Source organism: Panthera pardus, unplaced genomic scaffold (genome assembly GCF_024362965.1).
Source record: "Panthera pardus isolate Hobbes unplaced genomic scaffold, ASM2436296v1 HiC_scaffold_21, whole genome shotgun sequence".
Taxonomy (NCBI): domain Eukaryota; kingdom Metazoa; phylum Chordata; class Mammalia; order Carnivora; family Felidae; genus Panthera; species Panthera pardus.
Genome location: NW_026526777.1, coordinates 39,324,313 through 39,333,864, shown reverse-complemented (window position 1 = coordinate 39,333,864; position 9,552 = coordinate 39,324,313). Strand labels below are relative to the sequence as shown.

At 43.0% G+C, this 9,552-nt stretch overlaps 1 pseudogene; it reads left to right on the top strand.

Annotated features, from left to right (window-relative positions):
* Positions 1-3,777: 3,777 nt before the first annotated feature.
* Positions 3,778-8,191, top strand: LOC109250364 (charged multivesicular body protein 3-like; annotated as a pseudogene).
* Positions 8,192-9,552: the final 1,361 nt, after the last annotated feature.

The window sequence follows — 9,552 nt, the reverse complement described above, 5'->3', positions numbered from 1 at the left end:
CAATCAATTGCAGGTACCCTCTCAGGCCCTGGACAGGTGCCCAGTTCCTTTCTAGTGAGATCTCTTTCTTTCTTCCAACTCCAAACTAACCTAGAAAGACACAAATGCTACTGATTCTCTGAGGATCTGATACCTAAAAAAAATTTCCAAGAGGGTCAAATGATGCGTGCTTTGGGCTGCATAAACATGGTCATCTTCTCATTGCTTGGGACATTCAGGGGGGAAAAAAATCAACTCATCATGAGAAATGGGGCAGATGGTATATTTGGCATCAGCAGCCTGCATAGATCAGAGATGCATTTATTTACATGACTTTGTTTGCATTGCGACCATTTATCTGGGCCCTTGCTCACATTTAACCTTTTGGAGGGTCAGGAAGGAGTGAGCCACTCTGCCCTTGGGATCGGACGGAGCAAACCCCTTATACAGATGATGTTCGCATTTCCTCCTACCTGCAAAACACTCATTTCTTACAGCATCAGAAAACATTTGGTTATGTTATCTCGTGGGTCCAGGAGGAGTGTGGAGGGTGCCAAATTTAAGAGCCATTGCCAAAGGCCATGGTTCACATTATGTACACAGCACGCCAGTAGAACTGGCTCTAACTAGTTGTAGATTCAAGCTCTGGCCTCAGAGGCAAAGGATCCCTGTTAGTCATTTCCAACTGGGATCATGCCCTTTGCCTTTGGTTATGAGATAGCTTTGTGTCTGTGCACAAACCATGGCCTGCAGGCGCAGCTGATTGACCACTGTGACTGACCTCTTCCGGGCTGGGACGGTGAGCCCCCAAAGTAGTGCCAAAATGGCCTCAGACCCCCGGGGTGACTTGGAGAATGCTCCCAAATGGCATGGGGCCTTAGAAAGGGCCTGGGAAACTTGGTTTGGTTCTAGACCTGGGAATGCCACGTGCTGGGCCTAGTCACTGGAGCTCTCATCTGCAAAATGGGGACAAGTTACTGTCTCTGAGCTTTGTTTTCCTCATCCTTCAACAGGGATGGTCAAAGCTGTTCGTGACAGCCCAGCTAATCTGCAGAAAACAGTGGGCACGGCAACTGGAGCCAAGTAAACGCTCGATGAAAGGTTTGGTTTTTTGTATTGCTATTATCGTGGCCATTATTATTGATATAGGCGGCTTGCTCAATGCTCATTGTGGTCGTGAGAATGGAGTAGCTGCTGTTGATGTGCTCTGTGAACATGCAGGACTTGGCAGATGTGAGAAACAGAGATGTCAGAGGGAAGGAAGGCGGAGTGCTTCTAAAGCCTACCTGTCAAAGCACATTTCGCCGTGGCTTCTGGGCCAAGAGTCCCGAATATTCTTTTTAAGTTTTTATTTCACTTCCAGTTAGTTAACATACAGGGTTCTGTTAGTTTCAGGAGTACAATTTAGTGATTTGACACTCCCGTACATCACCCAGTGCTCATCACGACAAGTGTCCTCCTTAATCCCCTTCCCCTATTTCACCCATCTCCCCACCTACCTCCCTTCTGGTCACCCTCAATTTGATTTCTATGGTTAAGAGTCTGTTTCTTGGTTTGGCTGTCTGTCTGTCTCTCTTTTTCGCTTTGCTCCTTTGTTTTGTTCCTTAAATTCCACATATGAGTGAAATCACATGCTATGTGTCTTTCTCTGGCTGACTTATTTCGCTTCGCACAATATTCTCTTGAGTTCCATCCATGTCTTTGCAAGTGGCCCAATAGTTTTGAAATAAGAAACTACTGTTTATTTTTCTAAACTCTTGAGAGACCAGTGGGCCATCCATGGGTAAGCGGTTGTTGTGGGGTCCTGTGTATCAGCGAGGAGGCAGCTGATGTGCTGGTGGGAATGTTCCCGAGCAGAACCAGGGTGGGGCCCATGGCTGCAAGGGTTGCACTTGCTGCTGTGTGTGAGGCAGTCACAGAGAGACACGAGAGGTGCTGTGGCAGAGAAGGCAAGCACGTGGGCCATCCACCTGGAAGAGCATCGGGACAGAGAAGCAATTCCCTGGTGTTTTAAAAATGTGTTACTTCACTTTGCCCATGAACCCAGGGGTCCCACTCAGCAGGCCTCTTGGTGCTTCCCTCCTGTGCCTAGACCCATGCAAAAGGGGCCGTGCTTTGAGGAAGCTGAGTAGAGTGATCTCTCTCTTGGTTGAAACACGAAAAGACAGAAGAAATCAAGGCTGCCCTTGAAGATGATGGGAAGATGCGGGTTAGGGTCCGTTATTTCGTATAAGCGCATCGCAATGGTGCTTCGTGAGGAAAAGATCATTGCCCAGTGTGGTCTACCGGTTTTTCATGAGAAGTCTTCAGTGCAACTGGAAGAAATCCCAGATGCTCAGAATGACAGCCGCTGGTCGTGACCGTGGTGTCTCAGAAGCTCTGGCGCCACACGCCTCATGGTTGGGATGCCCCCAGGTGCCCCACAAGGCCTTGTTCGCACCGCTCGGAAACACCTGGGTCAAGCAATTCAGGAAGTCAGGTCAGTCAACAACAACCAGCTTGTTCCCACACATCTTACCTGCCGAGTGAAGTTCCAGGCAGATAATAGGTATTCAGTAACAACTTAAGATTAACAACTTATTGGGGTGCCTGGGTGGCTCAGTCGGTTAAGCGTCCGACTTTGGCTCAGGTCGTGATCTCACGGTCCGTGAGTTCAAGCCCCGCGTCGGGCTCTGTGCTGACCGCTCAGAACCTGGAGCCTGCTTCGGATTCTGTGTCTCCCTCTCTCTCTGACCCTCCCCCCATTCATGCTCTGTCTCTCTCTGTCTCAAAAATAAACGTTAAAAAAAAAAGATTAACAACTTATGATTAGTAGTAACATTATTAGTTATTATTATTAGTTATCAGCTATGTTTTATTAGTTGTTATTAGTAGTAACAACTTAAAGTTGCTTTATGCAAGTAACAACTTGGTCAAAGCTTACTAGATTCCAGCCACTTTCATAACTACTTTAACATGCGTTGCTTAATATGATCCTCACAAGGGCCTGATGCGATAGTTAGCATCATCACCATCTTTAGGGGTGAACACATGTCGCCTCTGAGAACTTAACCTGGTCAAGGGCATACAGTTAAGTCGTAGAGCTGGGATTCCACCCAGGCCGACAGACTCTGAGCCCAGTAAACCATACGCAGGCCCCATAGACTTGATTTAGAAGTGATGTGCAGCTTTCAAAAGAAACAAAATGTTGAAATTAGGGGGGTGTCTGCTTAAGGTGTTTCTTTAACTGACTGCATTTTAATTTTTGACTCAACAGATTTTTTAGGGATCCAAGTTTGGTAATAACTTGGTAAAAATTATGCAAAACAAGTATTCCAGCACATAGAGCAAGTGCTCAATGATTGGTGTGACGGCATGGAAGGAAGGAAGGACGGAGGGGAGGAAGGAGGGAAGGAGAGAGGGAAGGAGGGAAGGGAGGGAAAGAGGGAGGGGAAGGAGGGAGTGAAGGAAGGAAGGAATGAGGGAAAGGAGGAAGGAGGGAAGGAGGGAAGGGAGGGAAGGAGGGAGGGGAAGGAGGGAGTGAAGGAAGGAGGGAAGGAAGGAAGGAAGGAAGGAAAGAAGGAAGGAAGGAAGGAAGGAGAGAGAGAAAGGAAGGAAGAAGGAAAGATAGACTAATTTGATGGTAAAAATAGAAATTGTGTGTGTCATTGTAAGTTCTCATATTTTCTTTCTTTCCACTTTCTGCTTCTTTATAATGCACTCTCCTCAGAGAAGTGGCTAAGAGGGACCCAGCACCGAGCATAGTTTTATGTCCTCCAATGTCGGGGTGGGGTGGCACAGAATTACAGCAAAGAGGGAATGACGCCCCCGTTCACCCTGTGTGCAACTCTACCTGCGGGACTGAAGGGAAAGCTCAAATCGGCAGTTCCCTTAAGCCTGGGAGAAGGAGCGAATGACAGCCAGGCTCTCTCATCAGCCAGTTACATCTTGGGGGTGTGTGTGGAGGGGGGTGTTCGGATTTTCTCAGCTCTCCGCTGCCCTCTGCCCTGGCAGTCAGGGCGCCTGGAGAAGATGGGGAGTTTGCAGTCCTCCAGGGGCACCGCCTGTATCCACACCAGCCACCACCACTCTGCGGTAGCAATGGATGTGGAAGACCACACCGAGGTAGAGAACTCCTCAACCCGAGCAGATTCCAGCAGCACCTGCAGGGCAGACCACAGAGGGAGGCGAGGCGGCCACTGTGCCAGAGGAAGCTGGTGGTGGACGTATCACACAGAGCCGAGAGGCCGAGGAGAGGTGATTTGGGGGGCAGCGGGGTAGGGGTGGGGGTTAGCCTGCTCTTGGATAGCACTTTGCAGAGGGACTGGACGGAAAGTCATGTTAAGTCCTCATCCCCAATGTGACTGTATTTAGAGTAAGGAAGTAATTAAGGTTAAAAAGGGTCACAAGGGTGGTATCCCGCTCTCATAGGGTTAGTGTCCTAATGAGAAGAGGTACCAGAAAGCTCTTTCTCCTTCTCCATCATGTGAAAACACAGCAGAAAGGCTGCTCTCTGTAGGCCAGAGAGAGGTCTTAGCAGAAACAGCATTAGCTGGCACCTTGATCTTCGGCTGCCCAGAACTATAAGAAAGTAGATTCCTGTGTGTAAGCATGGTCTGTGGTATTTTGAGCCTGAGCAGACTAAGAAAGGAGAAAAATGAAATGCTTTAAATTATCTGCAAGCCCAATCTCTTGTAAGGTGTGCTCAGAGAAGATTGTAAAGTGAAAGGCTGTTTGTGAAACTTTGGCTTTCTTTACAGGGCTGAGGAGTTATCCCCAAACGGTCCAATTGAGCCCCAAGGTTTGCATATCTGGGAGGCCAACATTTATTTGGAAAAGTCTGGATGCATTTTGGAAATGAAAAGGGCTGTATGGAAAGCAGCACTATTAAAGCAGAGAGTAAATAAAAGAGGAGGGAAGTAATCTCCCCCCCTCCCCCCCTCCCCGCTGCCAAAAAAAATGCTACAGAGAGAAATGCTTAGGCCAACTTTACTACTGAGTATTTCCTTTAAAAAAAATTCATGTCTCCTAAAACCAACTCCAAATGGGACCATATAAACCCAAACACTAGAGCCAGGGGAATTTTCCAGTGAGGGAGAACATTTTGATAACATTAGCAATTTAGTTTTCTCATAAGGAAATAAAAAGGAAATTAATTCAATGATTTGTTACGAATAGTTACAAAAATGTACAGTTTCAGAGATTAGTGGGGAATATGGTTAGTGCTGGAGGCAGCAATTCTCTGTTCTGCTAGAGGAGATGAATTCTAGTATTTTACTTGTGTGTCAGGTGGATGAGAGGAACAAGTGGCCCCAGGGTCCCGTCCCGTTGTCCTGGAAAAGGTGCAGACGTATAGGGAATATATCTCCAGCTTTCTCATCCTATTGAATTTCTCTTTTTTTTCCCCTTAATATTTGCTTGAAATTTTTCCGTCTTTATTGAGATATAATTAACACATAATATTGTGTTCGTTTAAGGTGTACAGCACAATGATTTGATGCATTTATATATTGCAGTATGATTACAACAGTAAGGTTAGTTAACGCATCCATGACCTCACATGGTTACTTCTGTGTGTGTGTGTGTGTGCACAAGTGCGTGTGTTGAGAACTTTTAGGATCTACTCTCTTAGCAACTTTCAGTTATATAGTACAATATTGTTAACTGTTGTCACCATGCTGTACATTAGATCCCAGATATTATTCATCTCAAAGCTAAAGGTTTGTGCCCTTGGACCACATTCACCCATTCCCCCCAGCCCCACCCTGTCCTTAGCAACTGCCAATCTACTGTTTCTGTGAGTTCAGTTTTTGTTTTTGTTTTTTTTTTGGATTCTGCATATAAGTGAGGTCATACAGTACTTGTCTTTCTCTGACTTATTTCACTTAGCATAATGCCCTCAAGGTTCATCCATGTTGTTGCAAATGACAAGATTTCCTTCTTTTTCATGGCTGAATAATCGTCCATTACATGAATGGAATAAATATAGATATCTCACATTTTCTTTACCCATTCACATGTTGATAGATACATCAGTTGTTTTGATGGCTTGACCTTGGCTATGCTTTATTTATTCATTCATTTATTTATTTATTTTTTAAGTAGGCTCCACTCCTAGTGTGGAGCCCAACATGGGGCTTGACCTCAAGACCTTGAGATGAAGACCTGAGCTGAGATCAAGAGTCAGACCCTTAACCGACTGAACTACTCAGGCACCCCATTGACCTTGGCTATCGTAAATAATGCTAAAATGAACACAGGGCACAGATATCTCTTCAAGATAATGATTTCATTTCCTTCTCATAGATACCCAAAAGCAGAATTGATGAATCGTATGGTAGTTTATTTCAGTTTTTCTTTTGAGGAAACTCTGTACTGTTTTCCATAATGGCTGTACCAATTTATATTTCCACAACAGTGTGCGTGTTTCCTTTTCTTTATATCCTGGCCAGAACTTGTTATTTGTTGTCTTTTTGATAACAGCCATCCTAACACATGTGAGGTGGTGGTTCCTTGTGGTTTCGGTTCGCATTTTCCTGGTGATTCGTGATGTGATGGATGCGATAGACCTTTCCATGGACCTGTTGGCCATTTGTATATCTTCCTTGGGAAAATATCTATCCAGGCCTTTTGCGCATATTTAATTGGCTTATTTGGGTTTTGTTTATTTGTTTGATTTTACTATTGAGTTTGACTTCCTTAGATATTTTGGACATTAATCCCTTACCAGATATATGGTTTGCATATATTTTCTCCCATTCCATAGATTGCCTTTTCATTTTCTTGATTATTTCTTTTGCGGCGTCAAAGCTTTTTGGTTGGATGTAGTACCACTCATGTTTGCTTTTGTTGCCTGTGTTTTTGAAGTCAACCCCCCAAAATAATTGCTAGGGCCAATGTCAAAGAGCTTACTCTCCTATATTTTCTTCTGGAAATTTTACAAGTTTCAGGCCTTGCATTTCAATCTTAATCCATTTCGAGTTACTTTTTGTAAATAGTGCAAGATAGGGGTCTAGTTCATTCTTTTCCATGTGAATATCTAGTTTTACTGACACGATTTATTGAAGAGACTGTCTTTTCTCCATTGAGTGGCTTTGTCTCCGTTGTCCAATACTAGTTGATCATTTATGCATGGGTTTATTTCTGAGTTCTCAATTCTGTTCCAGGGGCCTCTGTATCTGTTTTTATGCCTACTGTCTTGATTACTCTAGCTTTGTAATATCATTTGGAATCAGGAAGTGTGATATAGTCAGCTTAGTTCTTTCTCAAGATTGCTTTGGTTATTTAGGGTTTTTCATGTTTCCATGTGAATTTTATGACTTGTTTTTCTATTTCTGTAAAGGATGCCATTCAAATCTTGACAGGGGTTGCATGGAATCGGTCAAGCACTGTGACTAGTATGAGCATTTTAACTGTTCCTTCTTCTAATCCATGAACACAATATCTTTCCACTTAGTTGTGTTTTCTTTAGTTTCTTTCATCAATGTTTTATAGTTTGAAAGTACACAGATTTTCCACTTCCTTGGTTAAATTTATCCCTGAGAATTTTATTCTTTTTGATGCTATTCTAAATGCTGGGGTGAGGAGATACCCATTTCATTTTCAAATAGTTCCTTGTATGTATATAGAAATGCAACTGATTTTTGCATGCCGATTGATTTTTGTTGATTAGAAAAGGAATTGAGAGCTACTGAAAGGCAGATAAGAGATATCCAAAGAGAAAAAGGAAGAGTGAAACCATCTGTGAAAGATACGCCAAGAAGGGCCAGAATATCTGTGTGGTTCTGACTAATGAGATGACAGGTCAAGGAAGGCTATGAACAAGCTTTACACATTGAAAGCTCTCATGAACTCTGTGCTCATGGAAATGAAGAATGAGCTGGTGGTTTGAAAGTGGCTGGTTCCCTAAAAAAGAACACAGAATTGATAAAGACCATTTAGAATCTTGTGACGATTTCACCAGTCCGGGGTGCCATATAGGAATTGTCCAAAGAGATTATGAAGGCCAGGATCATGGAAGAGGTGTTAGAGGACACTTTTGAGAGCCCGGATGATCTGGAAACAACGGAAGAAGCAACAGAAGTGGAGTTGATAAAGTTTTGTTTGAAGCAGAGCCTTTGGCAAAGCACCTAGAAATGTGACTGATATACTTCCTGAGACCAAACCTCCAGGACGAACAGCCACCTCAGAAGACAAGGAGTAGGAAGAAGCCTTAGAGCCATTGCAGCCCTAGCTGGTGACGCTCCACAGTGTGGGGCTGCCTTGCGGGGCCATCACTCTCTTCACGGTTCACATACACTCCTCTGAAACAGCCATCTTTTTATGTGTCTCTTGCATGACACCTCTGTGACGAGGCATTGCATTCTGGAGGAGGTCCTTTGCTAATATCTCTTCATTCTCTGCAGAGCTTTTAGGATCTTTGCAGGATTGTTCTTATGAGAAGTGGTGTAAGGAAAAGTGTCAGCTTTGAGATTGTAAACAGAAGGATTTTATTTTTGCAGGGAAGGCTGGAGAAATCTGTCTTCTCTCAAAGCACTTCTGAGAATAGAGTTGATGGCCTGAATAATGAGGATTCTGTACTTTTTTTTGGTTTGTAAAACACTACATAAATAGATTTTTAAGAAATTTCTGCTTTCACACAGAAAAAAGTTTTAGAGTTTTCTATACCTAAGATCATGCCATCCTCAAGGAGAGACTATTTTACGTCTTCCTTTTTGATTTGGATGCTTTTAATTTTTTTTTCTTGCCTTATTGCTCTGGCTAGGACTTCCAGTACTATAGGAGTGGGCAACCTTGTCCTGTTCCTGATCTTAGAGGAAAAGCTTTCAACCTTTCACCATTAAGTGTATTGTTAGCTGTGGGCTTGTCATATATGGCTTCTCATATATGACAAGAGTTTTTATCATGAACGGATGTTGAACTTTTTAAAATGCTTCTCCCCATCCATTTAGATGTTTATATTCATTTTATCTTTTATTCTATTAATGTGATATACCACCTTTGTTGATTTGCATGTGGTGAATCATCCTTGCATCTCAGGGATTCATCCCACTTGATCATGGTGTGTGATCTTTTATATATGCTGTTGAATTCTATTTGCTGAGAATTTCTGCATCCGTATTCATCCGGAATATTGCACTATAAAACTATAGTCTTTTTTCTTGCACTGTCCTTATTTGGCTTTGGTATCAAGGTAATGCTAGCAGCATCATAGATAAATTTGAGAGAGTTTCCTCCTCTTCATTTTTTTTTAGGAGGGGGGCAGAGTTTGAGAAAGATTGGTACTAAATCTTCTTTAAATGTTTAGTAGGATTCACTAGTGAAATAATCAGGTCCGAGGCTTTTCTTGGAGATTTTCAATTACCTATTCAATCTCCTCACTCATTATGTGTGAAGATTTTCTGTTTCTTTATGATTTGGTCCTAGTAGGTTGTATATTTCTAGTGTTTATCTATTTCTTCTAGGTCATCCAATTTGTGGCATAAATTGTTCATAGTAGTCTCTTATGCTCCTTTGTATTTTATGGTATCAGTTGTAATGTATCCTTTGTTAGGTATAATTTTATTTGAATTCACTCTTTTTCTTAATTAATCA